The sequence below is a fragment of the Ursus maritimus genome, unplaced genomic scaffold (genome assembly GCF_017311325.1).
Source record: "Ursus maritimus isolate PB19 unplaced genomic scaffold, ASM1731132v1 scaffold_1, whole genome shotgun sequence".
NCBI lineage: Eukaryota > Metazoa > Chordata > Mammalia > Carnivora > Ursidae > Ursus > Ursus maritimus.
Genome location: NW_024423343.1, coordinates 62,535,712 through 62,563,427, shown reverse-complemented (window position 1 = coordinate 62,563,427; position 27,716 = coordinate 62,535,712). Strand labels below are relative to the sequence as shown.

Below are 27,716 nucleotides of genomic sequence, written 5' to 3'. Positions count from 1 at the left end.
AGCAATTTGAAATTTTGATTCAAATGTGTATCTGCATGCTTAGATATGTATATGCTACTAGGTTGTAATATAAGATATTTAACAACTGACTGGGGGCAAATTGTTGTGGTTTACAGTTTGTCAGTTTGCATAGTGTAAATATTATACGTCCCCCCTGCCCATAGCAGATGTCAGGCTGTCAGTGTGATTCCACTGAAGGTAGATTTGGACAAATGCACAATGCACAACTTTATAATGTATTTCAGTCATAAAGGTATATATAAATAGCCTCAAGAGCATATAGTAAAATGTAGTAATTAAAAATTATGAAGTTTTGTGTATTTATTACTTTTATTTTTAATATGTATTTGATTTTTAAGTTATATAACTTAATGTTTGATAATGGCCATCTTTAACAACATTCCTGAAAAGTTAATAATGAGCTCTCATGAGCTGGTAAGAGCCAACTCAACTCAAGCACACAATTAGATTGTGCCAGAAAGTTTGAAAGCCAGTGGTTTAGGCCATTCCCCATGCTTACTCCTGACTCAAAATGTTGAGAGAAAATGGCAAATGTAATAAGCTATTTCAAAACTTTTATCCTTTCTCTGGACTACCTAAACTTCTCTATTAAAAGAAGAAAATCTGATTTCCATCCACTCCCCTTTTCCATAATCACATTATTTTCTCCCTAAAAATTGGCAACTGTATCCATCTTCAAACTAATATACCTGATGAATTGGATTTGGGGACTGAAGGGAAGAGAGGAGTTGAAAACCATCTCATATCCAAAGATTGGTGTAATTTTGTGTCATTAACTTCAATGCAGAGACAGGAATAATAATAATTTAAGTTCAGTTGCCTGGACGATGTTCGCCATTCTAAGGATTCCTTCAAAATAAGCTTTTCTCTTGGTAATCTTTAGCTCACGATGATATATTATGTAAAATAAACAAATACTAATTAAATCCATTCTGCCTACATATTGTCTCTAGTATTTCATGAAAGGTTATTGAAGGAAGTACCTTATTCAGGGAACAAAATTTCAAATATAACAACAGAATAATTGCCATATAAGTTTTTTTCTGTAGCGCTTTTCCTCGGAGTTTTTTTGAGCATGTTAATAATAAAATGAATGCAAATTATTTGTGAGTGAAATTTAATTTCCACTTAAGCTGCTGGAAAACATCATAAGCCTTTCCCTCAAGGCACAACTTAAGTCCTATCTTCTTTGCAAAATCATTCCTAATGACTTGCCCTAGTTTATCTACTTTTTCTTTGTCTGATATCTATTATACATATTTTCTTCTGGCAAAAATTGGAAAGCCATTGTTCTCTCAATACCATCTTACCTTCATTAAATTTTAAGATCCATGAGAACAGAATCTTTTACTTTATTTTTATCCTGTGTAACCTCTACTAACATCAGGAACATAATAGTTTTCAATGCCTATAGAGTTTATTAGAAAGAAGTGTAAGGTTCTCCACATGGGTCTATACAGTCAGCTCCCCCTAATAATATAAATAATATATTAGTGTCATTATTTAGTGTTTAATAATACTAGCACTATTCCAAGTATTTTACATGGATTATTCATGTAATTCTTACCACAAACTTTAGGTAGTAGAAAGAAAATTATCCCATGATCATATAGTTTAAGGACCAACATCCAGGAAGTTTGGGTCTAAAATCTGCACCCACAGTCATTTACTCTACCATCTCAGATATAGAAATGATTAAGCAGTAGCAGCATGTTTCAAAAATCTGCCAACAAAGATTCCAACACTAATGGATTTCAGCGATTTTAAGATTATATAAAAATGGAATTTAGAGTTTTGGGAGTTCTCTGAGTGTAACCCAGTAAATGATATGAGAATGGCAAGTATGACACCAAATACATGAGTAGATATGAGAATAAAATAAGTTTGATTTGAGCTCCTTAGAAAGTAAAAACCAAGAGATTTATGGTCACTCATTGAAAATTTCCTGTGAAGACAGGCAGCATTTGTAAGATTGGATGTGACAATGTAGAACTACAGTCCATGTCTTTGGCAAAACCTAACCCAGAGAACCTGAGTAAGAGCCAAGATAATCTGAGCCTTGTGTTGGACCGTCCTTTCAAGGTTCTGCCTTACTCAGGTCTGAGAAACTTAATTATTCCATTTTTAATCTTTAATATAATTTCCAAGAAAAACTGAAAGAGGCTTTCTGAAACATAGTTAAATGATTTATATGAGGAATTCAGTACTGGAAACCAAGAGTCCTGTGTGATTTTTTTTTAAAGAATATCTTTTTATTTAAAATAATAATTTGAAAATTTGAAAAGGATCAGGGTGATAATCATATAATGCACTATTCTACTGCTTTAGCTATTTCTTAAAGGAGATAACCTGAAAATAAAGACAACAGAAATGGAAGTTCTTGGCCTCAATGAAGTTACCATTTTTAAAAAATATTTATTTATTTATTTATTTGTTTATTTATTTATTTATTTATTTATTTAGGGGGGTGGGGGGCTGGAGGGCCGGAGGGCCATAGGGAGAAGAAGAGAGAGTCTTAAGCAGACTCTGCACTGAGCATGGAGCCTATCTTGGGACTTGATCTCATGACCCTGAGATCACAACCTGAGCCAAAACCAAGAGTCGGATGCTTAATTGACTGTGCCACCCAGGTGCCCCATTATTTTTCTTTATATTACTTAGAATAATTATTTAGAATCATTTTTTCCTTGTAAGAAGTTAAAATTGTCATTTTCTGTCACAAATTTTATTGGGTCATCTGAAAGTTCTAGGACGTTCCAAATAAGAGGACAAATATAATCCAACTTCTTTCTGAGAAAAAAAAAATTTTTTTTGAGCGCTAATAGTGTCCAATCCTTATCTGTTTAGCAGAATCAGAACTCATCCAATATAGAGTAAGGCAACACAAGATAGTGCCTGGGAGCAGTGGGGGCTGGAGTCAGGTAATCTTAAATTAGAAACTCAGCTTTTTTGATTATTAGTTGAGTGGCCTTCAGCTACTAGTTCTTCCTAAGCCCTACTTCCAAATCTCTGACATGGATATGAATGGAAATATTGACACAGGGGATCATTGCAGGAAATAGATGATCTAATAGACCTGAGGTGCCAAGTGAAAAAATGGAAGTTACAATGATATAATGTAAAGTCAACATTCTGCTTTTCATTCATGTATTATTCACACCATAAGTAATCACAAGAACATTTTTCAAATTTGAATTGGCATAGTGGTCATTTTGTTCAATTCTTTATGTGTTGACATCAATAAGATACTATTTTAAATATTCAAATGGTTTTTAAAAGGGAGGGTCTTTTAAGCATAGAGAGATAGACACCTTGTATTTTCCAGACTACATATTCCCACAGTTATTTAGGAGGTACCTCAGTAGTTTAGTCCTTTGTATGAACCTAAGATTTTTTTTCCATTCTTGAATGTAAAGAGAAAAGAATTTAAGAAACATTTAAGTATTAAGAAAGAGGAAAGTATTTCAGAGAAAAAATAAGTCCATTGAACTTTGTGTTTGTATGTGTTTTTAATGGGGCATAAAGTGTTTGTTCATAACACAGATCTGTCTTTTCAAATGTACTTCTTTTTTCTTTTTTAAAGATTTTATTTATTTATTTGACAGAGATAGAGACAGCCAGCGAGAGAGGGAACACAAGCAGGGGGAGTGGGAGAGGAAGAAGCAGGCTCCCAGCGGAGGAGCCTGATGTGGGGCTTGATCCCAGGACTCTGGGATCACGCCCTGAGGCGAAGGCAGACGCTTAAGGACTGAGCCACCCAGGCGCCCCTTCAAATGTACTTCAAAAAGAACTCCAAAAAGCAAATATACATTATCTTTAATTATCTAAAACATTGCCCAATAATTGAGATTAAAGTGTAAAATTAAAGTGTAAAACAGAATAGTAGCAAGGAATTAATAACTTCAAATCACCGAAAGGGAAAGTGGACAATTTAGTTAAGATGTGACTGGATTTTCCCCCTTCCTTTTACTGAGGTTATTTCTTTCCACCTCCAAGGGCCTTTCTCACAATGACCTTTGTGAAAAAAAAGCAGTGACATTGCCTGCAGAAATCATCTGCGGCTTCTAAAGTCACTCATAGGTTTTGCTTCAAGGCCAGAAAACATGTTGCTCTCAATCACACCTCAGCGTCTGATTGTCAGAAAGCCTCACCTTCCTATAAACACAGCCCCATCTCTTATATTGAGACTGAAATAAAGATGGTCCCCGAATTCATATGGTTTGACTTACAATTTTTTGATGTTATGATGGTGCAAAAATAATACACATTCCATAGAAACTGTACTTTGAATTTTGAATTTTGATCTTTTCCCAGGCTAGCGATATGCATTTTGACTTATGATATTTTCGCTTTACAAAGGGTTTGTCAGGATGTAACCCCATTGTAAGTCAAGGAAGATTTGTATTTCAATGATATCCTGAAAGGAAATGTTACTTATGGCTCTAGTTTCATTGATGTGTTCAAGGAACGATGGGATTTTTGTTGTTTTGTTTTTAAGAAAAGAAATATGATGGTAAGATATTGAAAGAGGAAATAATAAATTTGATAATCACATATAGATATATGCAGCATATATTAAAATATGCATGTTATTTATAAATACCTTAAGTAGGATGGTTTTTAAATTTTTTTTCTGAACTACTAATTTGGTCTCAGTAAGCTATGTCCCTTATTTGTATAATTATTAACTACTATCATGTTCCTTCAAATTAAAAAAACGATACCACTGTGCTGTGGAAATAAGCCTTTGGATGAATGCAAATTCATCTACAGTTCCCTTTAGTCAGTCTAATGACCAATAGGGATGGGAAATATTCACATTCTGTAGATGAAAAAGCAGAATTGAAGGGAACGGAGGCATGCTTAGCAAGGAAAGGAGTAAAGCCCACTGACCCACTCAAGGCCTCATTAATACTATGTATCTATATCTGAGCTAATCTACAGCTATGCTTTATTCTCCTGGGAAAAAAATGAAAAGAAAAGTACAGAAACCCAGGTATTCATTCTCTTGGCTTCCTACTTAATGTAGGGCCTCTCCCGGACATTTGCATTTGATAACTTAGAGTCCTTGGCAACCATGTTGAGCTATAATATTACCTCGCAGAGCAATAGTAAAGAACAAAAATGTCACATTAAGATTTTCAAAAGAAGACTGCTTTATTTCTTTGTTATTATTCCTGCATGTTCATAAACCTTATATTATAAGATGATGGCTCGTGAGTCTTTGTTTTGTCTTGTCAGCCAGAGTTTTGACATGATGACATATGACTGGCAGGGTTGTGTTTCTTGTAAAGGATGGGGTCAGAAGGCCATTCCAAGATAAAGATAATGAGGAGATTAATAAATTGGCTTTTAACTCAAAATGCCATTTTGTGTAGCATTTGTATTTTGTCAAAACTATTTCTTTTCCACAACTAGAAAAAAAACAATTAAGCAAATTAATTCAGCACACACTGTATAAACTTGATACAATAAACATATATAGATACAGATATAATCTAGAGTATATAGTATGATGTATCCATTAGTTCAACAAATATAGATTAAGTGTCTAGTTTGTGCTAGACACTCTTTATGGCATTGGGGTAAGTGAAAGACCTACTTCATGCATTTTAAAATCCAGTGGAGGAAAATAGACATTTAATAAACATTTAATAAAACATTTAATAAAATTAAAATAGACATTTAATAAACATTTAATAAAAATAATAAAATGAAGAAATATACATACAATATGTTAGTTGGCGATCAGTGCTTGGAAGATATATAAAATATTAGTAAGGGAGTAGAGAGGGACAGGTAGTGATCCTATTTCTTGTTCGGTGGAAGATTCAAGAGCCATGAAATTGTGAAAGAACATAGCTTTTTGGAATGATGCCTATCTGGGAAAACTCTGTAGACTACTGATTTTCACAAGTTGAAGGACTATAATGTTATAGAAAAAGATTTTAAGGAATTAGGCATATGATAAATAATTTTCAGTATAAATTGCTTTTAAGCATAGACTATAAGATGGTTTTAAAATCAAATCTAATCAAAATCTGACAGGGACTTTACAAGAAAAGATAATTACAAACTACTCTTTCTTATAACATGAATATAAAAACTCTTACCCAAAATATTAGCAAAACAAATTCCATAATATATAAAAAGGATAACACAAATGATCAAGTTGGATTAATTCCAATAATGCAAGATTTGAAAATTAAGTCAATGTAACTTACCACATTTACAAAATAAAAGAAGAAATGTTCGTCTCAATAATACAGAAAAGGAATTTGATAAAAATCATCTCTTCAGGGGAGCCTGGGTGATTCAGTTGGTTAAGCGTCTTCCTTCAGCTAGGGTCATGATTCTGGGGTCCTGGGATCAAGCCCTGTGTCAGGCTTCCCTGTTCAGTGGGCAGTCTGCTTCTCTCTCTTCCTCTGTCCCTCCCCCTGCTTGTGCTCTCTCTCTCTCTCAAATAAATAAATAAATAAATAAAATCTTTAAAAAAATCATCTCTTCATAATTAAAATAAAACTGTTAAACTAGTAGATTTTCCCAGTCTGACAAAGTATTTCCAACATTGTATTTAATGATTAGATGCTTAATGATAGCACTATAAACACTTCTATCCAACATCGTACTACAGAAACTGTCCAGTGAATAAAGTGAAAAGAAATGAATGTCAAGAGATTTGAAAAAAAAGGTGACATGGTTATATATGAAAATAGGACAAAAGATTCTACAGAAAAATTATTAGATTAGTAAGTGAATTTAGCATGATCTCTGGACCTAAAACCAACATTTAAAAAAAAATGTATTTCTAAATAACACTGGTGGATTTGAAAAAATGGTCACCAAGTACATATATTTTGACATATATATCAAAAGACATTATGACGTGTTTAAAAGTTTTGTTATGAGTTGAATTATATCTCATAAAAAAGACATGTGAACTCCTAACCCTAGTACCTCAGAACGTGACTTTATTTGGAAATAGGGTCTTTGCACAGGTAATCAAGTTAAAGTGAGGTTAGTAGGGTGGGCTCAGTCCAATATGACTGACTGGTGTTCTTATAAAAAGGGGAAATTTGGACCCAGAGACGGACATGCACAAGAGGAAGACAACATGAATACATGCAAGAAGACAGCCATGTGACCTGAGTGACGCATTTATAAGCCAGGGAGCACCAAAGATTGCCCGCAAACCACCAGACGCTAGGGAGAGGCAAGGAAGGATTCCCTTACAGGTTTCAGAAAGCATGGCTATACTGATTGCCTGCAAAACCATGTGATAATAAATTCCTCTTTTGCACCACCCAGTTTGGGGCACTTTGTTACAGTAGCCCTAGGAAACTAATACAGTTCATATTAATATTATTTGTTACATTTAAATTATTTGGAAATGACCCAAATATCCATCAATAGTAGTGTGAATTTTTTTTAAATGTGGTATGTTCACATATTAGAATAGATGTATTCATGCATTGAAAGAGGGATAAAAATGAAGAGATAGACAGATGTTAGGTAGATATGACAAATCCAGAATAGAATTAAAGAACAGTTAAACTAATCACTGGTGTAAGAAGTCGGAATAATGATTACGTGTTTGGAAGGAAGAAATAGGGGTGATACGAGGGAATCCAGTTCTCTTAGATGTAGAATGAGTCTGTGGTGCTGCTATTCCTGAAATAGCCTGAAACACTGCTTCTACAACTACGAGAGTTGTAGAAGCCAAATCTGAAAGACAAGCTACTTAGTGGTATCTGAGAAGCAGCATGGTATCATTGTTAAAATTGTGGACTCTGGAGCCAGCCTACCAAAGTGTAAAAGCCCAAACCTACCACTTGCTAGCCAAGTAACTTTGGGTCACTTACTCTTCTGTGCTTCCGTTTCTCATCTGTGAAATAAGGGTATTATCTCTCTTAGGAGATTGCTTTGAGGATTACATAAGTTAATGCTTCTAAATTATTTTAATACTGTGATAATATTTAATATGTATATATTTATTAAATATTAATGTGTATTTATATTTAGTATGTATTTGTTATAGATTTATTGCATATTTAGTATTTATTTATTAAATAAATAATATCTTGGGAAAAAATTTGAACTATGGAAATTTAAGAATTCATATTTAGAATTAAAATGGTTTTCTCCTTTTGTACTAAGTCTGTATAAACCAGTACATATATATACTTAAGCATTAAGCAATACATGTGAACAAATGTGTCCATGATAAGAACACATTCTAAATCTTAATAAAATGCATCTTCAGTCACTATAGATACTTATAATCATGGTAAAGTAAAACAATTAAAAATATTATCTATAAGAGACTTTGATAACATACTGTCAGACTGTAGTTGTCTTTCTAGAAACATCAAACTAGACTGGAAAGCAATTTCTAATTATCATTCATATTTTTAGATATCAACACATGATTTTAATATGTATGATCATTAAAAATTCATGGCATGTAAGAAAAAAACTATTGTTAGCATTAAAAAGTGACTAGCCTTTTATATCTCCAAAACCTATGCAAATTGTCAAGTATTCTCACTTTCCTTATTAATAGCAAATTATATAAAATTATTTCTGTGGGATTTGCAACAAAAGATTTTCTTCCCACAGTGTTGATTCTCAAGAATTAAATTGTTATTTTTTTCTGAACACTCATTTTGTCCACGTTCAAAAATAAACTCCCATCACAGTAGCTTTCCTCTGAACCGTAATCCTGATGTATATTCATGAGTTCCAGAATGAAGGGCTCAGCAGCACATCTTCCAACTTCAAACCCAGTGTCTCTCTATTTGACTCTTGCTCTTTCCCAAAGGGAGTTTATTTGGTACCGTTAGTTTCATAATACCAAGAAGGTCCACTAAGTTCACTGATATAGTCATTCCTGAGAATGGACCCACTGATCATTTTCTTCTGTCAGATCAATCCAAGAAATAATGAAAATTGGTTAACTCATTTTTCTGGGTTCTAGCAATTAAATATTAAATAGAAATAAGCTGAATATGTTCTATCTTCTTTGCATTGAGAAATAGATTTTAGTCTTAGCATCCTCATTTTAAATTGTAAATAATATGTAGATATATTTGTAATCCAGCACAATTTATTGGCATGTTGTAAAGATTTGGATTTTAAATAATACTTAATAGAGTATTAAGTATTAAGTTATTAAGTATTCCATTTTCTTTTTTTTTTTAACATTGATATCTAAATCACAGTTGGAAACAGAAGGAGATGGAGAGGGATTGCAAGTCACTTTATGAGTTGAGGTTGTGCCCCACTGCACAATGTCTACAGTCCACTCCTACACTATTGACTACACAGTATCATGTTCCATTCAGCCCATGTGGAAGTCTTTACCATATTGCATAAGATTATATTCACCTGTCTTTTGGTTTTACTTTGTGAGATATAGTAGCCCAGTTTCTAGGAGATTATTTCTATTTAAAGAACACTGAAAAGCATTGAGGAAATGTACAATTAAAAATAAAATATGTACCTACTTTTCCATATAGCTTGATCAATTTCATTTAGCTATTGTAAGGGAACATTCAGAGCCTCTGTCCTAAGGATTCATTATTCTACGTAGAAAATAGGCTTTGTGGCTTTTGGCAGCTTGATATTTTGTTATCCTTTATATAGGTAGGAAAGAGCAGGCTGATTGAAGAGATTCATTATAATGTAGTTTCAGTTCCTTGATCCTGTCCAATGGGGAAAAGTGAAGAAGAATCTGCTAAAAATAGATAAGCAGAATGTTGGGTAAACACAGTGAAGAGACCCTTTCTTGTTTAGGTTTCTTTTCTGAAAAAGCCTGTGGGAACTGTTATTTCTGAACAGAACCTGCTAATTAATTAGCACATATTAAATGTCTGAGCATTTTGAAAATAAAAATCGACATTTGGTTCATTTATGCCACATAAATAGAACTAAGACTTGGTGGGAAGACATATTCCTATATACAAATTATTCTTTCATAGATGGTATAGTTTTATCCCTTCAAAGTTAGCTGAGAAGGAAAAGAAATCAATATATCAAACCTCATCTTCTAAATTACTCCCATTGAAAATGAAAGATGGGTTTTGGAGTTGAAGATTTAAGAGAGCAGATGTAGAAACTGAGATTTTGGCAGCCCTGTCAGAAACTAATGAGCTTTGGGGAAATCCAGCTGATACAGAGTTTGGATAGATTACTATCAAAACTATAGGGTATCTAATACCTACAGTGAACTGGCTTCAAGGTGGCACATGGAAACTGACCAGAGGTAGTCTTTCCAAATCACTTACAGAATTATTCAGTGCTACAAAAGACTTTCTAGTGTAGTATTACTCAGTATATTTAGAATTTATGTTGCTATTAATATATGCATACTCTTTTTGAAGCAGGAGTAAAAGTTCATAGTACTTTAAACCCTTACATGGTGAGTGCCTTACATGGTTCATTAGTCACCATAAAGCTATGAATGGGTTTTGTTTCATGGTGGCTATCTAGGGCAAGCCTGTGGTTAATATCCAGTTTGAAGGCTCTCAGAGAGAGGCCCAGAGCCTTCAGCCAGCTGTTAGAAGAGCAGAAGGATAGTATAAACGATTGTAGTAGGAGAAAGTGAAAGGAAACCATGAAAGCTCAGGGTTCTTATACTCCTTCGTAGGGAACTCCTTTTTGTAATTGGTTCTCCTAGTGGTTTTGCTGTTCATTTCCTTGCCATGATTGGCTATATACAAGCTACCTAATTTCAGAGTGTTTAGTGTTTCAGTGTGTGTTTCAGTATGTTTTCAGTGTATAAATATAATTAGTGCATATTTGACTCTGCTCTTCCTGCACATCTGGCTGTAGATTTTATAGGATATACAAATTAGGCAATCTTTATATGTTGATGCTTTATATGTTGATGCTGATAAGATGCTGCCATGGGACTTCCAGTCAGAATTCATACATACGCATTTTTCAGTTACTCAGTCCTGCATTTGGAAGGGTGTGGAGTAAGAGTGGAGGTGGAAGGTATTAACAGGAACAGTGAACAGGAATCTCTGCCGAAGACTATTGCCCCCAAGTATATTGGGTCTTTCCAACCCATTTGAGCACCATTCCAACTCATGGGTCTAATCCAGTGTTTCCCATAAAATCTAATTTCACTGTAGCCTCCACCCCTTGGGTCCAATCGATCCAGTTTGGTGACTTATATCCTGTTGAGCTTTCAGTGACTTCCCATTAAACTTTAGAATACAGTTCAAACCTCTTTTCATAATCTGAAAGATACTATACAGATTTACTCCTGTCCACCAAACCCTCTCTATATTCTGGGAAACAGTCAAGTATCCTTGCTCTTCTCTGAATTTTCCAAACACCTCCTATTTCAAAGCCTTTGCATTCTTCCTCCCTCTGCCCACTGTTTGTTCTTCCTCACTCTTTATTTTTATAACTGAAGTGTAGTCTTTATCTGGTAGCATCAAAGGAACAGAGCTGTCAGATGTTAAGTGAAACATGGTGAGAAATGGCAACTACCTGCAGTGACATTAGTATTTCTATTTGTTTGGAATTCTTTGTGACAAATTGCTATATATATGTGAAGGAGGCCTAAATGTTCTTCTTAATTTTTGTGAAAAAAAATGAAGGATAGTTAAGTCATTTTCTATTAATAAAGAAATCTATGTCAGGCATTTTCTGTGTTCAGAAATGCAATGAGTTCTACTTAGGATCAGAAAGTCTATTTGCAGAGGTTAATTATTCACAAACCCAAATCTTGTAATTCATTCTTTCAGTCAATAAGCATTTATTGAGTAACTGCTATATGCCAATCACTCTAAAAGATAGCATGCCACATTTCCAGTTATCCTGTTGTAAAGAAACATGACCCAAGGAATGAACACATTGGGAATAACTTGTAATGATGTTTTACTTTCTTACAAACATTACCTGAGAATGTATTATGTGCCTATCACTGTGCTAAACACTGAGAATATTACAGCCCCTGATTTAAGAAGTTTATACTCTTTGGCAGAAATAGACTTAAAGTAAGTACAATATGTTAAAGATACAGAGGTTCGGGGGAAAAAAAAAGGAAGGAGGACTAATGAATTAATAATGAGAGGGGGGTGCACCTGGGTGTCTCAGTCGGCGGAGTGTCCAACTCTTGATTTCGGCTCAGGTTGTGATCTCAGGGTTGTGGGCTCGAACCCTGCATGGGGTTCTGTGCTCAGCACAGAGTCTACTTGAGCTTCTCTTCCTCTCCAGTTGCCCCTCCCCCTGCTCATGCTCTCTCTTTCAAATAAATAAATAAATAAATAAATAAATAAATAAATAAATAAATAATATCTTTAAGGAAAAAATAGAAAGGAGACAATGGGTCATTAGGGAGGTTTTCCTGGAGTCTCTGAGAGTATTTGAGTTTTGAAAAAAGAAGGCACATATGTTATCAATCAACCTAGAGTGATCCCAATCTTACCCTTCCACCTGGAGGTAAAGGTGTTTTTTTAATTTTCTTTCCCCATACTCTCCTCCTAGAAGGTTCTGCCTTTGGCTGATCAGTTATTTGATTATACAAATCCAGAAAAGGAAGAAAGAAGTCCTGAGTGAACCATAACTGGGTGAGAAGTTTAGAGATAATTTAGAAGGAATATGAGTAGAAATTGCTGTTGTATGGGAGGAAAATAAACAAGAGAGAAAGGTAGAGACTTTAAAAGTATGGCTCTTCTTTGAGTATGTATCACATTTATGGGTTTAAGAACTTAACCTATCCAGGAGTAATAGAGAGTAATGTAAAGAAATGATGCTCGACCCATTATTTTAAGGTGTAAGGCTAAGCCGTATAGGACACAGAAAGGTAAGAAGACATTTACTGGGAAGATAGAGAGCGAGGATAACCAGACAGAGGAACCACAACGGACAGGGGCGTAAACACCTGCCATAGCTCAGGTTCTTGAGCTGATAGTAAAAAGTTTGGTACTGAATACTGTGCAGAGGGAAAGGGAATGTAACAGAATGGAGATGTCAGTATATGAAGCTGTGTCTATGGGATAAACCACTGGAATATGGAAAATTTCTAATGAGCCAATTGGTTCATACTTCAATACTATTTTGACTTACTGCTAGCATTAGACTGCCAAAATGGCCAGCTAATTGATCTGACTTTTCATTGACATAGTCTTACTCATTGTCTCTACAGTACAGTTGCTTGTAGAGAAATGCTGACATAAAATTAGACTGGATTGATCTGTCTAGGATGTTTGAAGTATCTTTCAGCATCATTGTCTGTCCTTCCCCTGTGTTTCTACTTGTTTCACAGTTACGGGCTAGAAAAAATTATGTTGATACAAGCGTCACTTCATCTCTGTGAAACTGCTTGCACTGTTTCTGGGCTTTGTTGTCATTGTCTTATCAGCAAAGGTAGATTTCACGTGAAGTGACTAAGCTTCAGGGCCTATCACTTACATGGGCTCATTCCATATGAATGTAATTTTTTTAACTTGTAATCTTGTCTTCTTTTCTTAAATAGGGATCCCAAATTTGTGTAGGATGCAGGCTGCATAAAACCTGGATCTCCTCCTGCAGTAATCTCAGCTACATAATATGTGGCACAAGTTGAAATGGCCATCAACAGTACTTTAATCAGTTCTTGAAGCTACATTGTAGGTTCTTGTTGTCACTGTTCAGTAGACTCCTAGAATTTGATGTAATTTTGACCCAGATGTTAAAATGTAAATTATTCATTATGAGGTTTGCTCTCTAAAGGAGTACATAAATGTGATTTCAAAGTGATTCTAAAAGTTTTGAATTGCCAATTCAGGTATAATTACTGGATGATGGAAAATTTTGTCTCCTTATAATCACAAATAGATATACATGTTATGCATTGTAAATATCACATCAGATTTTTATATATCTTCTTATTTAACAACTGTATTAATTTGCTAGGGCTGCTATAACAAATGTTTGAGCCACAAATTGGGTGGCTCAAACAACGGAAATTTGTTGTCTCAGTTCTGAAGGCTAGAAAGCCTGAGACCCAGATGTTGGTGGAGTTGGTTCCTTTGGAAGGTTGTGAAGAAGAATCTGTTCCATGCCTTTCTTATAGCTTCTGTGGGTTTGCTGGTAATCTCTTGTTCCTTGGTTTCTGCTGCATCACCCTGATCTCTGTCTTCATCTTCACATGATGTTCTCCCTGTGTGTGTGTCTGTGTCCAAATTTCCTCATTTTATAAGGTCATCAGTCTTTTTACAAGGGCCTACCCTACCCCAGTGTGATCTCATTTTTAACTAATTAATTACATGGACAACAACCCTATTTCCCAATAAGATTAGATTCTGAAATACTGGGACTTAGGACTTGAGTAGATGAATACAGTTTACCGTCTAACAACTCAGAATAGTAAATAAATCATAAAGAATACATTAATGCAGTTGACGTGCTTCTATCATGGACAGTGCTTAGAATTCAAGTTAGCAGCTGTAGGTATTTATCTTGAGTAGGCACAGCCAGAGTCAGGACAGCTAAAAGTATTGAGCATTTTTCTAATGTCAGTGAACGTAGTTATAAGCATGTTTTGTTTTTATAGTCTGGAGTTCAGAAAATATCATATCTTGCGCATAAGGTTTTGACCTCAAGTCACCTTTCAATTCTGGGGCCTGCAGCTTTACAAAAGCAAATGATGTTGAAAGATACACAACATGATCCTTCTTGTCCGATTAAACCTTGACAACTTTTGGGGTTTTTCCTTTAAGAGAAGAATACTATGGACAGTTTTATAGTTCTGTGAACTGTTTTAGGGTTATGGTATCTTGATAAAACATTCTATGCAAAAATCTACTCCCTCATTAAAAAACATATATATCCCACTCAAAACAAAATTTTGAAATTTCAATTTGTATACTCTCTCTGAGATAATGGCTTCCTTAATTTTTGGAGCAATGTTGAGCAATTTATTTTATCCCCTATAATTCATATTTAATGTTAATTGATGAAATGGAATTATGAAAAAAAAGAAGGACATTAAGGAAGATGAGGCAAAGAAGAAAAAGAAAAAAGATAAAGGGAGATGACCACATGTGAAGAAAAGAAAAAAAGAGAAAAGCCTTTCTTCTGAATTTTCTGAAAGCCTCTCTTAAGTAAGTATTGTAGTTCCGTAAATAATTCTGTCTGCAGAAGATAAAAGGAGCAGATTGGCCAATTACTTTCAAACTGTTTGATCACATCCATGTTTTCATTAATTATTCAAGCTTTAAGACTCATCAAAGAATCTTAATGCATAACTCAAAAGGAGGAGCAAAAGCTAAGACACTGGCAAATGTTTTTTTATGTTTAAGATTTCTCCCACTTATGAGCATATGTGCTTTTGAATGTCGGGGTGATTTCAAGCCCATACGTGGGAAGGAGGTTGACAGTTTAGCCTTTTGGAAAAAGGGAAAGAAGGACGTAAATTAAAGGTGCTTAAAAAGTCATGTCACCAAGTAGAGCTAGAGGTGAGGATAAAATGACATCCTTGGCGTTACGTGACCTACTGTCAGGTTGTCCCCACATTGTGCCCACATCCTTGGCCTGGCTTCACATTTGTTGTTGCAGGCTAAGCAATGGTTGACCATATGCAAAAATGGTACCTGAGTCTTTACCTGAAAAATAATTGCAAGAACAATTTAAAGATCATAAGAAAAATGAAATGAGATGATTAGACAGAAGAAAGGATGATGCAGTGAGATCCTATAATAATGTGAGAGTAAGTTCCAGAGAAACATTTTTATGAAGTCTGTAATGTGTTACTTTAGCTTTATCCCGATTGTAAGTTATCAGACCATTTTATGGGCACTATAATGTCACTAGAAGTGCATGTCTAACAAAATAATAGAGTGCATTACCAATTCTTCTGTGGTGACCACTGCAGAGAGACTATTAGACCCATTTGTCAATGTACTTTGGTGTCTAATAGTTTTAAAGAATGGATGGTTGTGAACCCTATTCAACATTTTAAAGATACTGTTTCTCCTCATACACAGTCCATTGAATCATCAGTTTTGAGTACATCTATTTGTCCACCCATGCCTTTTCAGTAAGCTGACTGAAAAGTAAACCACAAAAACACATTTTGAATGACAGACTAGAAAATACTAACAGTGTGTGAATGGCATTTAGAAGGTCTATTTAGTGTTTCAAACAGAATTGATATTTTTTTTTACATTTTGGGTAGTATGCAAGTTGGCCTAGAACATTAAAATAGAATATATACAAAATAGATCTTCAAAATAGGAAAATCTGCTTTGCAATAAAATAGCTCTGAGGTCCAAGATAGTAAGGTGTATGCCTTTATAAAGTATTCCTTTACAATGGATGAATTTAGCAAGCAGTGTAAAAGCATAGCTTTATTTTAATTTTAAAGATTTATTTATTTATTTATTTATTTATTTATTTATTTGAGACAGAGAAAGAGACAGAGAGAAGGAACAGGGGGAGGGGCAGACGGTGAGGGAGAAGCAGACTCCCCGCTGAGCAGGGAGCCTGGAAGTGGGGTTCCATTCCAGGACTCTGGGATCATGGCCTGAGTCAAAGGCAGTTGTTTAACTGACTGAGCCATCCAGGCACCCCAAAAGCATAGCATTAGATATTGTTTATAGTACTGTATCTGTGCAGAGGGGTTTGCTTTACCAATTCTAACTTAAATCCTTCGTTGACTGATCTCATGTTTCCAATCCCTTATAATCTTAAATACACTGCCCTTCACCTTTCCAACTGTTTTAACAATTATTAAAATGGGTGAGAAAAAAAGAAAACATCAAGGGAAAAGAAGAGAACAAGAGGGGTTTTTCCCAAAGGAAGAGCTACTGGTTTTCTCTATGTCCTTGAATGAGTCAATTCCATCATTTGTTAAATAGGAGACTGAACCAGGTGATCCATAAAGTGTCCCTACTCCGGATCTACAGTGCTGTGATGCTAAGTCTGGGCACTAAAATAAAAACTGTAAACAACAAATAAAAGCAAAGGGTAGTGTGGAACCAACTTTCCAAAATTGCTTCAAATAGTCAAAAACAACTTTTAAAATTAAGATTCAGCATTGTAATATTTCAGATTACATACCTTTAAATCCCAGATCTGCTACTTACTAGGTCTGGGACCTTGGGCAGATCATGTAACCCCCTATAAGCCATAATTTCCTGTTAAATGAGAGTGATGATATTACTATATAGGTGAGAATTAAATTAGGTGGTACAGGCAAAAGTTTAGTAGGAACTAAATGCTCAATAATGTTAGTTATTATATAACATTAGATAATAATGTTATTATTCTTATCCCGATGTGTATTGGCAATGATTAACTTATTCTTCGGTTACTTATTAAAAAATATTCGTGTGTATTTTATGTCAAGCATTATGCCAAATACGGGGCATCTAGTAGTTGCAGAACAATCTCTTCTCCTACCTCTTGGTTATTATTTGATTATTAAATGTGGACTGTTATGCATTTGTAGGAAAGCATATATTTTATATGGATTAGCTTTGTTTTAAAAATATATATGACTGAGAAGGAAATGTAGCAAGTCACAGATTAAAGTGTATAAAAAAAACCAACTTTCATTTGTCTACTACTAAGTATAAGTCACCTCTCTGGTCCTTTTTTTGACTGGTAGCAGAAAATCTAATCTTACTAGTGGAAGGTGACTTGGTCCCCTCTTGTCTCAAGCTCACTCACTTTTGATTCAGTTCAGGATTTTCTATTACCCCCTTTTTTTTTTTACCCCCTGACTTCCTCCCATTGAGTTCTTATGTATTGTGCTAGAATCAGGATGACTGATCTGTGGTTGCCTCTCTGCCATCTTCGGTCTTGCTTGTCATTTGACTTCTTGTTCTGTAGGCATTGAAAACATGGAAGTTGTTCTGTGGGACTATAGAGTTCTGCCACTGACCACCTAGACTCTGTTTGGCTTTTAATGACTTTGCAGTCCTCTGCGATTTAGAGCCCTCCACCTGACCCCTAGCTAGGGCTGCGCATCCTGCACACTTTTGTCTAGCTGTGGGATCCCCTCACTTCAAGCTAGAGTAACATTCTAGTCTCACTGATTCTCAACTTCTGAATCTCGTGTGTTCCTCAGTTATGGTCTTGAGAATTTATTTTATTTTCTCCCTATCTTTTATGAGAGCTGAAGAAAGCTTGGGTACGATAGGTGTCCACCTCAGGCCTTCTATCTCTCTCTCTCTCCCCCCCTTTTTTAATTATTTTTTTTAAAGATTTATTTATTTAGAGAAAGAGCGAGAGCAAGAGTGGGGAAAGTATGGGGAGGGACAGAGGGAGAGAATCTTCAAACAGACTCCCTGCTGAGCACTGAGCACAAAGCCCAACAGGGTTTGGGGGGGGGGGGGCTTGATCTCACGACCCATGAGATGAGAAGAAATGAGCCAAAACCAAGAGTCAGAGGCTTAACCCACTGAGCCACCCAGTGCCCCAGGCCTTCTCTTTATCTAGATCTGCCCAGCCGACATTTCTATCTATTGTAGCCGACTAGTCTGGCGAAGGGTAACTACTTAGGTTGTTTTTCCCTCAAGTTCTATAGTTGATGTGGAGGAATCACCAGTGCAAGAGTTACTGAATATTTGGGGAATTCCTGTCACCGAGCTCTAGAGTTTCAATCCCAACATAGGTTCAGGGAATAGGGCCACCTATACTTTTTTTGTTCTCCTTTCCCTATCTCTCCTTTTCTAGTCCAAAAAGGATTTTTATTTTTATCACCTGTCTGTTTTATAGGAAAACTGCTCCTATGGCATCACTTATTTTCCCCCCACTCTCTCCATGGCCCAAACTCTTAAAGTCCTCTAGGATTTGGCTCTTGATATTTAAATCCAAGCTTCTAGATTTTTTTTTTTTTCCTTTCAAGCTGCTGGTACTTGCAATTCAAAGCCTTGGTTTTAAAGACTATTGTCTGCACTGTTGACTTACAAAGGTCAAATTAATTGCTCAAAGGCCAAAAATGTGATTCTTTGTTCTCTCTGAATCAACCATACCCTGAGGCATAGAGAAAGTACTCCTTTCTACTTAAATATAGTAAAAAAAAAAGAACTAAAAGAAATTGAGAAAGTCAACACTTAGTTTAATAGCAAAATACCCTACTACAGAAAGATATGCACAATGAAATAAAATAGTAAGTGTGCTAGTGTACTGTATATTTATCTATGTTTGCCTAGGTCCATAAGGTAAAACAAAAATGAAACAACCAATGCGCCATACATATACATATATATGTATATATGTGTGTTTATTTTATATATACAGCATGAAATATATGCATATTATATATACTCTGTTTTTGAAAATCTTTGAACATGCGCATGTTGTCTTGGTGGAATACGTCTAGCTATAAACACCATTAATTCATATAGTGAATGCTTACTGTTGCAGGATTTCTTTTCCTTTAGTGCCTGTGGTTTTTGGTCACACTGCTGCTTCAAAGAATGAAGAGGTAGACCAGACAAAGAGTGGTGGGGAACAAGGCAAAGCTTACTGAGCTATAGTGCAAAGCTCCTGAAGAGGGAGAGGACCCAAGAGGGTTGCCAATTTAGCGTTTAAATCTCGGGGTTTTTATGGGCTCTTTGGTGTGGGCTGTTTGACTCTGATTAACCCTCCATGCGCTCGTCGCCCTATCAGGTTTTTGTCCACACACTCATCTACTTATCAGGTACTTGTTCCCTGGGAAAGGGTGGACGGCTCCTTCCCAGGTGGTGTAGAACCCTTTTAAGGGTGGTTTCCTCTTGAAGGGGCTTGTCCCTGCGTGCCTTTCTTCTGACTATCCTTCATTACTACTATATGGCAGGAACTGGGGATAAATAAGTGAAAAAGAACAATGGACATGTCCCTGATCTCCTGGTAATTTCTCAGTCACCAAGTGAACATAAAAATCTTCAAGGTTACATCCCACACTGTAGAACTTCCCAAACCCTACCTTCCAAGGTGTTCAAAGCCACACCTGGAATCTTCCCTTGTTCTGTCTGGTGGTAGAGTTAATTGTATTTGGCATTCCCTTTTCCACCACTACAGAGAGTACTGTTAGATCGCCAAAAGAGTTAACTCAGGTTCACTATTTTAAGGCTGATTTCTATAAAAAGAAGTCACTTTTAAATGAATAATATGCGGAAAGAAATGTGTTTTTAAGTCATTAAAACTTCCCACTTAATAGCTATAATTTCTCCAGGTCCAACTGGTTTTCAGAAGACTACAAAATGACTCCCATCAGTTTAAACAACAGAAATTTGGTATATTTCCTTTCTAGTTGGGTTGAAAATTGGATACAGCATAAATTCATCTCTCCTTGCAGTCCTTTGCAAGTAAAATAATCTCATAGTCTGATTCTAATGTTGCTAAACTGAAATTAATAATATATCAAACTCTGAAAAGACAAATGGTATTTTGCAGCTATACAACAGAGCTTTTAAAGCTCCAGTAGGACTAGGGATTTTGTTTTTTGTTTTTAAACAATGACATTTATTTTAAGCCTTCTTTATTCTCTTAGTACATCATCTGATGGGAAGTCAGGATGAATTAAAAATGATCACGAAATAAATTAACTCATTCAGGACACTAGAGCTTTATCTTTTAGACAATACATTTCCACAAATGCATAATTTGAAATACACATTTTCCACAATCTTTTAGGTCAGTTTTTCTCAGACTTGAATAATATATAGTATCTTTTTAAGGGAAAAGCAAAAACAAGGACAAAAATCTTCTCTTTGAGCCCCAGGTTTTAAATCATTTTTATTACATTGTTACTTAAAAATATGCAAACATAAAGCCAGGCATAAACGCCTTATGCTTATATCTCTTACAAAATATAATTACAAATAAAATACAAACAAATCTACAAATGTGAGGGATTCAATTTCACAATATTGGTTTTTAATGTAGCAGGAAATGTTTTGTTAAAATGAAATATTTGTTCACTATGTGAATATGGCATTGGCTTGCTACATGCAGAGTATTGTATCCAGTATGACAATATGGTTTGCAGTAAAGTGATCAATCTTCTAATGTTTTGCTTGTGGAAACTCTTGGTACAGTGTTATCATTGGCTTTCTCTTTCTCTCTCTCTCTTTCTCTCTCTCTCTTTTTTAAGATTTTATTTATTTTGAGAGAGAGAGTACACACCTACGCACAAGCGGGTGGGGGGGGGCAGAAGGAGAGGGAGAAGCAGGCTCACTGCTGAGCAGGGAGCCCGACTTGGGGCTCGATCCTGGGACCCTGGGATCATGACCTGAGCCAAAGGCAGACTTTTAACTGACTGAGCCACTCAGGTGCCTCCTAACTCTGTTTCTTTTTAATACTTCCTGTTACCATTCTATTTACCAACATGAACACTGGGGTCATATGAGAGTATATGGCTGTGAAATACTGGTCTAGAAGACCCAGAAACCACTTAGGTTATTTTTTTTGAATTATCGTGGGAAATCAAAACACAAACATAAAAAAAATTGTTAAAGGATAATTTTTAAAAGGGTGAACTCAAAATTATTATACAAGTATAAAATATAAAAAAAATATTTCACTCGGTTATTAATGAAGAAGCTAAGAAGTTGTTATCAACTAGCTCAATAGGGAATGCAAAATACCACACATACACAGTTGAGTCAGGAATGTTTAAATGAAACTACAAATAGATGCAAAACTGGCCTTTTCTCCTAGGGGGGAAATGGGGAAAGAAATCAATTTTCCCTCCACTAAAAGGAATTTGCAGGTCTTTGGGTAATATAATTTTAAATGTTATTGGTAATCTATAATTTACAGCTTTGTAAAATAGCTCAAATTGCCCTCCAAAAGAATCAGATAGCCAAGAAGTGTGTGCTAGTTAATATCTCCTTTCCATTAAAGATGCTCAGTCTTCTTTTGGTCCATTTCAGTCTTTAAGAGTTTGTCCATCCAGCATAATTAAGAGGAATATACAGATCCAGAGAACCTATCCTTGGATCTCTGTGGAAACCTTGGAGTTCTCTTTAGCTCAGCTATTCCTCTTGAGACATGACTTCTAGCTACAGATGAACGCCCCATGTGAGCCCTTAGTCTTAAAGGAATTTATAGCTCTCCCTTCAAATATAAATTCCAAGCAACCTATTTGGATGAATGGGGTGACTTCTAAAGGATGAAGAATTATGAATACCTAACCCCAAATCTTTTACACATGAAAAGTTTGCCCAAAGGCAGAGTGAACAACGAGAAGCCAGATCTTCAGTAAGAATGATTGAGCTTTTTTCCCTCTCTTCTCTTTCTCTCTTCCCCTCCTCTTTTTCTTTCTTTCTCTTTCTTTCTTTCTTTCTTTCTTTCTTTCTTTCTTTCTTTCTTTCTTTTCCTTCCTTCCTTCCTTCTTTCCTTCCTTCCTTCTTTCCTTCCTTCCTTCCTTCCTTCCTTCCTTCCTTCCTTCCTTTCAGGGGAGGGCAATTACCACATACCAGGTACACATTAAGTATTTTATATATATTATTTCATTAAATATCATAATAAGTCTATAGGTATGTGTATTTTATGAGTGAGAAAATTCTGCCTGAACTAACCACTTGTTAAATACTAAAGAAAAGGTTATTAGATAAAAAAACAGGGCAAAACCAACTGTATATTTAATGAGATCTGCAATAATAATTAGGATCTTTAAAGAACTTAGATACACAAGTTTTCTCAAAGTTAGGATCTCAGTACTATTTATGGGACATATCCTACTCCTTCCCACCTCATCTGGGAAACTGAGTGTCCAACTTACATTTTTTTCATAAGGCTGTGTATGCATTTGTCACAGAACTTGCCAAATGGCATTAAATTATCTTTTTCTGTGTTTATGTCTTGTTACCATCAATGGCTAAGCTATGAGTTACTTTAGAAGACAGGCAATGTTTTATTCATGTACCTATAGAGACTTGCACAGTGACTGGCACAAGTAGGAGCTAAATATATATCTTTGAACTTACCTAAGGTATGCATAAGGTAAGCTAATTCCTAAAATTGAACTTCTAAAATAATTCAGTCCTAATCACTAATTGCAAAGATTTTATTTCCTCTTTCAAAATGTTTCAATGCTGTTATACAGATTTTAGTACTTAATAAATTCATTAAGTTTGGACCTGCTTAAAATTTGCTCTAAGAACACAAGAAAGTCTTATCTTATCGGATACAAGCCTGCAGACTGAATGTCATGATGTGACATCTCTTTGAGAGTTAGTGGGGAAGAAGGCTGTAACAATACAAAAAAACATTAAAAATCATCTAGAATTTTACACCACAATTATTATTTAATGGATTGAGATTGAGAAAGTCTTAAGTGCCAGTATTTATAAGGTTCCTCAAATCTTACAAACCCAACACCACCTTTTTCCCTTAAAGTATTTCTTAAAATTCCAGTGAATATCAAAGCATGACTAAGGAACTGGGAACACAGAGAGCTGATATTTACATTGGCAAAAAGAAAGAACAGAAACCAAACTAAAGTGAGATAGGTAGAGTGAAAATTAGAGAAGGGAAAATTACAGTAAAATGCTAGGAAAATGTTCCATCGTGTTAACTATTCTAATCATTAGCTATTTGGTTGGGGAATAAAAATAAAACATGGCATTTAAAAAATGTATTGCTTGGGGGTGCCTGGGTAGCACAGCGGTTAGGCGTCTGCCTTCGGCTCAGGGCGTGATCCCGGCATTATGGGATTGAGCCCCACATCAGGCTCCTCTGTTAGGAGTCTGCTTCTTCCTCTCCCACTTCCCCTGTTTGTGTTCCCTCTCTTGCTGGCTGTCTCTATCTCTATCGAATAAATGAATAATATCTTTAAAAAAAACGTATTGCTTGGTCAAAATATCTACATTTCTTAAGTATTAAATATGTCAAAATTATACAAACAGTAACTGTAATTCCTAATTAGAACTAGAGAATTTCTTTTGAATTTGTCACTGACCAGAGTTAGAACATAATAAAAGTGTTATTTGACAGTTTGAACTACAACCTGACAATATTTTCTGTGGATACATGGAATGGTTCTCATGTTTGAGAGAATTAGAGTTCCAGTTACTTTAGAGTTTTAGTGTCCATTTTTGGGGCTGCCAGGAGAATGCAACCCAAACACTAAATGGTCTGGTCAGAGACTAGGAAAGACAGTAGAAATCAGTAAGAGGCAATGTTGTGGATGTCTCCTTGATAAAATTCAAAGCATTCATTATTCATCATGGTCTTGGTTTAAAGTACGCTTCTCATTCCAAGGCTAATTTCTGAACTACTCACTATTTCTAGCATGTTTCCTCTTACAGCAATCTTTAAAAAATCATGTTGGTTTTCTTCTAGATAGTTTCACAAAATAAACAACAGCATAGTTCTCTTTAAAAGGCATGGAAATTCAATAATTATATGGTTCATGTTTCATTTATTTGTTTTTAAATTATATTCTTTCATCTTTTTGATCTTATAAATGACTCTTCCCATTTTGGAAAGAATTTTGGACAAATAGTTTAGAAAGCCATAAAAAGGAACAAGATGATTTTTTTTTATACCAGTTAGACGAAGGAAAATTTTCACGTGCTTTAAAAATTGGATTGCCCACAGAGGGACTTCATTTAAAAGTGTGTTGGGGTGGCGATGAGGGAGTTGTATTTACCTAAAAGTACTTTATATTGGAATGCTGGTCCATTCATGATTATACTTCATTTGTATATCAAATACTGTACCTGTCACAAGCTTGGATTTATTGTCAGTATGCATAATGTTGTTGGGAGAGCCTGCAAATCCCTCGTTGGCAGCAGAGTCACCGGAAGTAGATGCACCTGTCTTCCCAGCTGGGATTTGCTCATGGGAAAGAGGGTCATTTAACACCATGTTGTCCTCATGGACAGCTGTATATTTAAGCTGCCGTAGGGTGTGGGAGACCTAAATTCTGTTTTTAAAAAAGCCTTCAATGTCCAAATGAAATTTGACATGAAAAGTATTTTGATGTTTTGATTCAGTTGATTTAGAGAATATTTAGGCTTGGTTTAATAGAAAAGCATTATTTAGTTTGCTTTGGTCTGATCACTCTAACAGCTTTTAATGATTCAGTGAACACCAATATTTTCAGCTCAGCTTAGCTTGGGGTTTAGCATAAAATAGTTCATTCTGTTTTGATGCAAGCCCTTAGTTAAAACATGGGACTTCTCTCAGTGCTACAGCCATAACTCTTTTATTTTGTCCATTTTAATTGTCTATTTTCCTCTAACAGACTCTAATTTCCGTAATAGAGGTTGTGTCTCTTTTGCTAACCATCATTTTTTTTCCTAGCATGCTGCCACTGTGTTAACTCTGGGTATATATGTGCTTAACAAATCTTTAAGTGGACACGTAAACAAAAGAATGAAGAATTGTTTTTCTTTTCTCTTTTTTTTTTAAGATTTTTATTTTTTTATTTGACAGAGAGAGAGACAGCCAGCGAGAGAGGGAACACAAGCAGGCGGAGTGGAGAGGAAGAGGCAGGCTTCCAGCGGAGGAGCCTGATGTGGGGCTCGATCCCAGAATGCCGGGATCACGCCCTGAGAAGGCAGACGCTTAACGACTGAGCCACCCAGGTGCCCCTGAAGAATTGTTTTTCACTGGCCAGGAAGGAGGTAAAGACTCCTTCATAAAGACTAGGTGATTTCTGAAAATCACTCCAAAACTGAGAGGTCTCTTTGAGTCCCTTTGTTTTTTATTTTTTTTAAGGTATTTACTTACAGTATAATTTACTTACAATAAAACGTAGATTTTTGTGGGCATAGTTCCATAGAGTTTTTTCAAGTGTGTCTGCTTATATAATCACTATCCCAGTCAAGATATAGAATTTTTGGAGCACCTGGGTGGCTCAGTCGGTTGAGTATCCAACTCTTAGTTTTGGCTCAGGTCATGATCTTGGGGTTGTGAGAGAGAGTCCCACTTTGGGCTCTGCACTCAGCACAGAGTCTCCTTGTCACTTTTCCTCTGCTCTTCCTCTCTCTCTCTCTGTCTCTCTCTCTAATAATAATATCTTAAAAAAAAAGATATAGAATTTTTCCATTATCCCAGAAAGTGCCCTCATGCCACTTTCCAGTTAATCTCTCACAACACTGTTCTGATTATCACCATAGCCTCTTTTTTTTTCACCTTTTCTAGAATTTCATATATATATAACCATAACCAAAGAAAGTATTCACTTGTTTTATCTGTAATAATAAGATTAATAAGAAAGGACTATGTTATTTAAAAAACTGCTATATGCCTCTGCTTGGAGGATTTATTGTCCTGCCTTCCCCATTCTCTAACCATTAGCTTTTAAGAATTTCAAAGATAGGGGTACCCGGGTGGCTCAACCATCTGCCTTCCTCTCAGGTCATGATCTCAGGGTCCTGGGATCCAGCCCTGCATCCGCCTCTGCTCAGTGGGGAGCCTGCTTCCACCTCTCCCTCTGCCCCTCTCCCTGCTTGTGCCTCCTCTTGCTCTCTCTCAAATAAATAAATAAAATCTTTAAAAAAAAGAATTTCAAAGATAAACAGAGTAAGATTCCTAGAAGTAGAGTTCAGAAGTACCATCAAACTTATATCATCGTTTTGTGCACCTCCATACATGGGTCATTTGGCAAATCAAGACGGTCAAGAGGGGCATATTTTAGAGCTGGGAACACAGCCTTGTCTTCCTGACTTCTCTGAGCTTTACACAGCACTACACCATTGGTTTCACTTATCCTCGAGACAGTTTTATGGGTAAACATACGTATGTGTAACAAATTGGAGAGGTTAAGAAAGAGCTCCAAAATTAGATATTTCCCCTAGAAGTTTTCTTTAAAATGTATTTTCAGTAACATATAACTCTTTGTGATGTAGAGGGTGGTGTTTGGGTAGAATTGCAAAGGAGGTTTGCAAGGAACTGTAGTCAGTTTGCAGGGAGTGGAAAGAGGCTTGCCAACTAAAGCCTGTAGAAAATGGATTCATCGAATTAGAGCAGTCCATGATCAACTGCCAGAGCCGGCTTATTTTCTTTGCTAGTTCCAAAAAAAAGAATGCCTGAAACTTTGTGGTGATGGAAGGCTATCTTATAGGACATGCTGGCAGAGCACACTTTTTCACTGGCTCAGGTCAGTATTTTTATAGACTTGATGGGGTACTTAGGGCTCTGGTAGAGATTTTTAGGTCAGAAAAAAAAATTAGGCATAGGAGATTAGGGACCAAAATGTGTTAGTTTATTTCATAGCAGAGTAGAGCAATAAAACGGTCTTAGCAAAGCCACAGACAGGACTGACTAAGCCTAACAATTTTCAACTTCTTTTGCAGAAAGATTTGCTGTTACTAGTGAGACCAAAGAATAAAATTGTGATCTAGGGAAAGGAAGTAAATAATCATGAAAAATAGTTAATATGATGTTATAACAAGGAAGACATCTTTCATTCAAAGGTGGATGAGGGGGAGATTATAAATGATTTAAAGGAAGAAAATTCCTTCTTTAAGTTAAGTGTTCTGTAAATGCTGATTATTTTGTACAAGATGGTTGGTTTGATGCAAGATATGTGGCAATTTCATGAAATGGCAAAAAAAGAATGTGAACAAATTGAAAAAGAATGTTAATGTTAGCTGAAGCGTACCAAGGTTATTTATGTCTTTTTCTTTCCCCTTAGACCCGGTAGAGACACTTCAAGAACGGCTCAGTCCCGGAGTGGAGGGATTGTGTGAAGACCCTGACTCTTTACCCTGAGACAAGGTGCAGAGGTTTTCATTATAGGGTAAGAGCCA

General features: G+C 35.7%; 1 protein-coding gene across 2 annotated transcripts in view; it reads left to right on the top strand.

Moving 5' to 3' along the window:
• The window catches only part of B3GALT1 (beta-1,3-galactosyltransferase 1), a 515,592-nt gene that overhangs the window by 152,373 nt on the left and 335,503 nt on the right, over positions 1–27,716 (top strand). The window contains exons 1-2 of one of the 2 annotated variants that reach the window (XM_040644265.1): positions 25,444–25,586; positions 27,602–27,706. The gene's annotated coding sequence lies outside the window, so the exon portion shown is untranslated. Of the gene's footprint in view, positions 1–25,443; positions 25,587–27,601; positions 27,707–27,716 lie in introns of those variants that run through there. The other variant, XM_040644261.1, reaches the window with a different exon arrangement.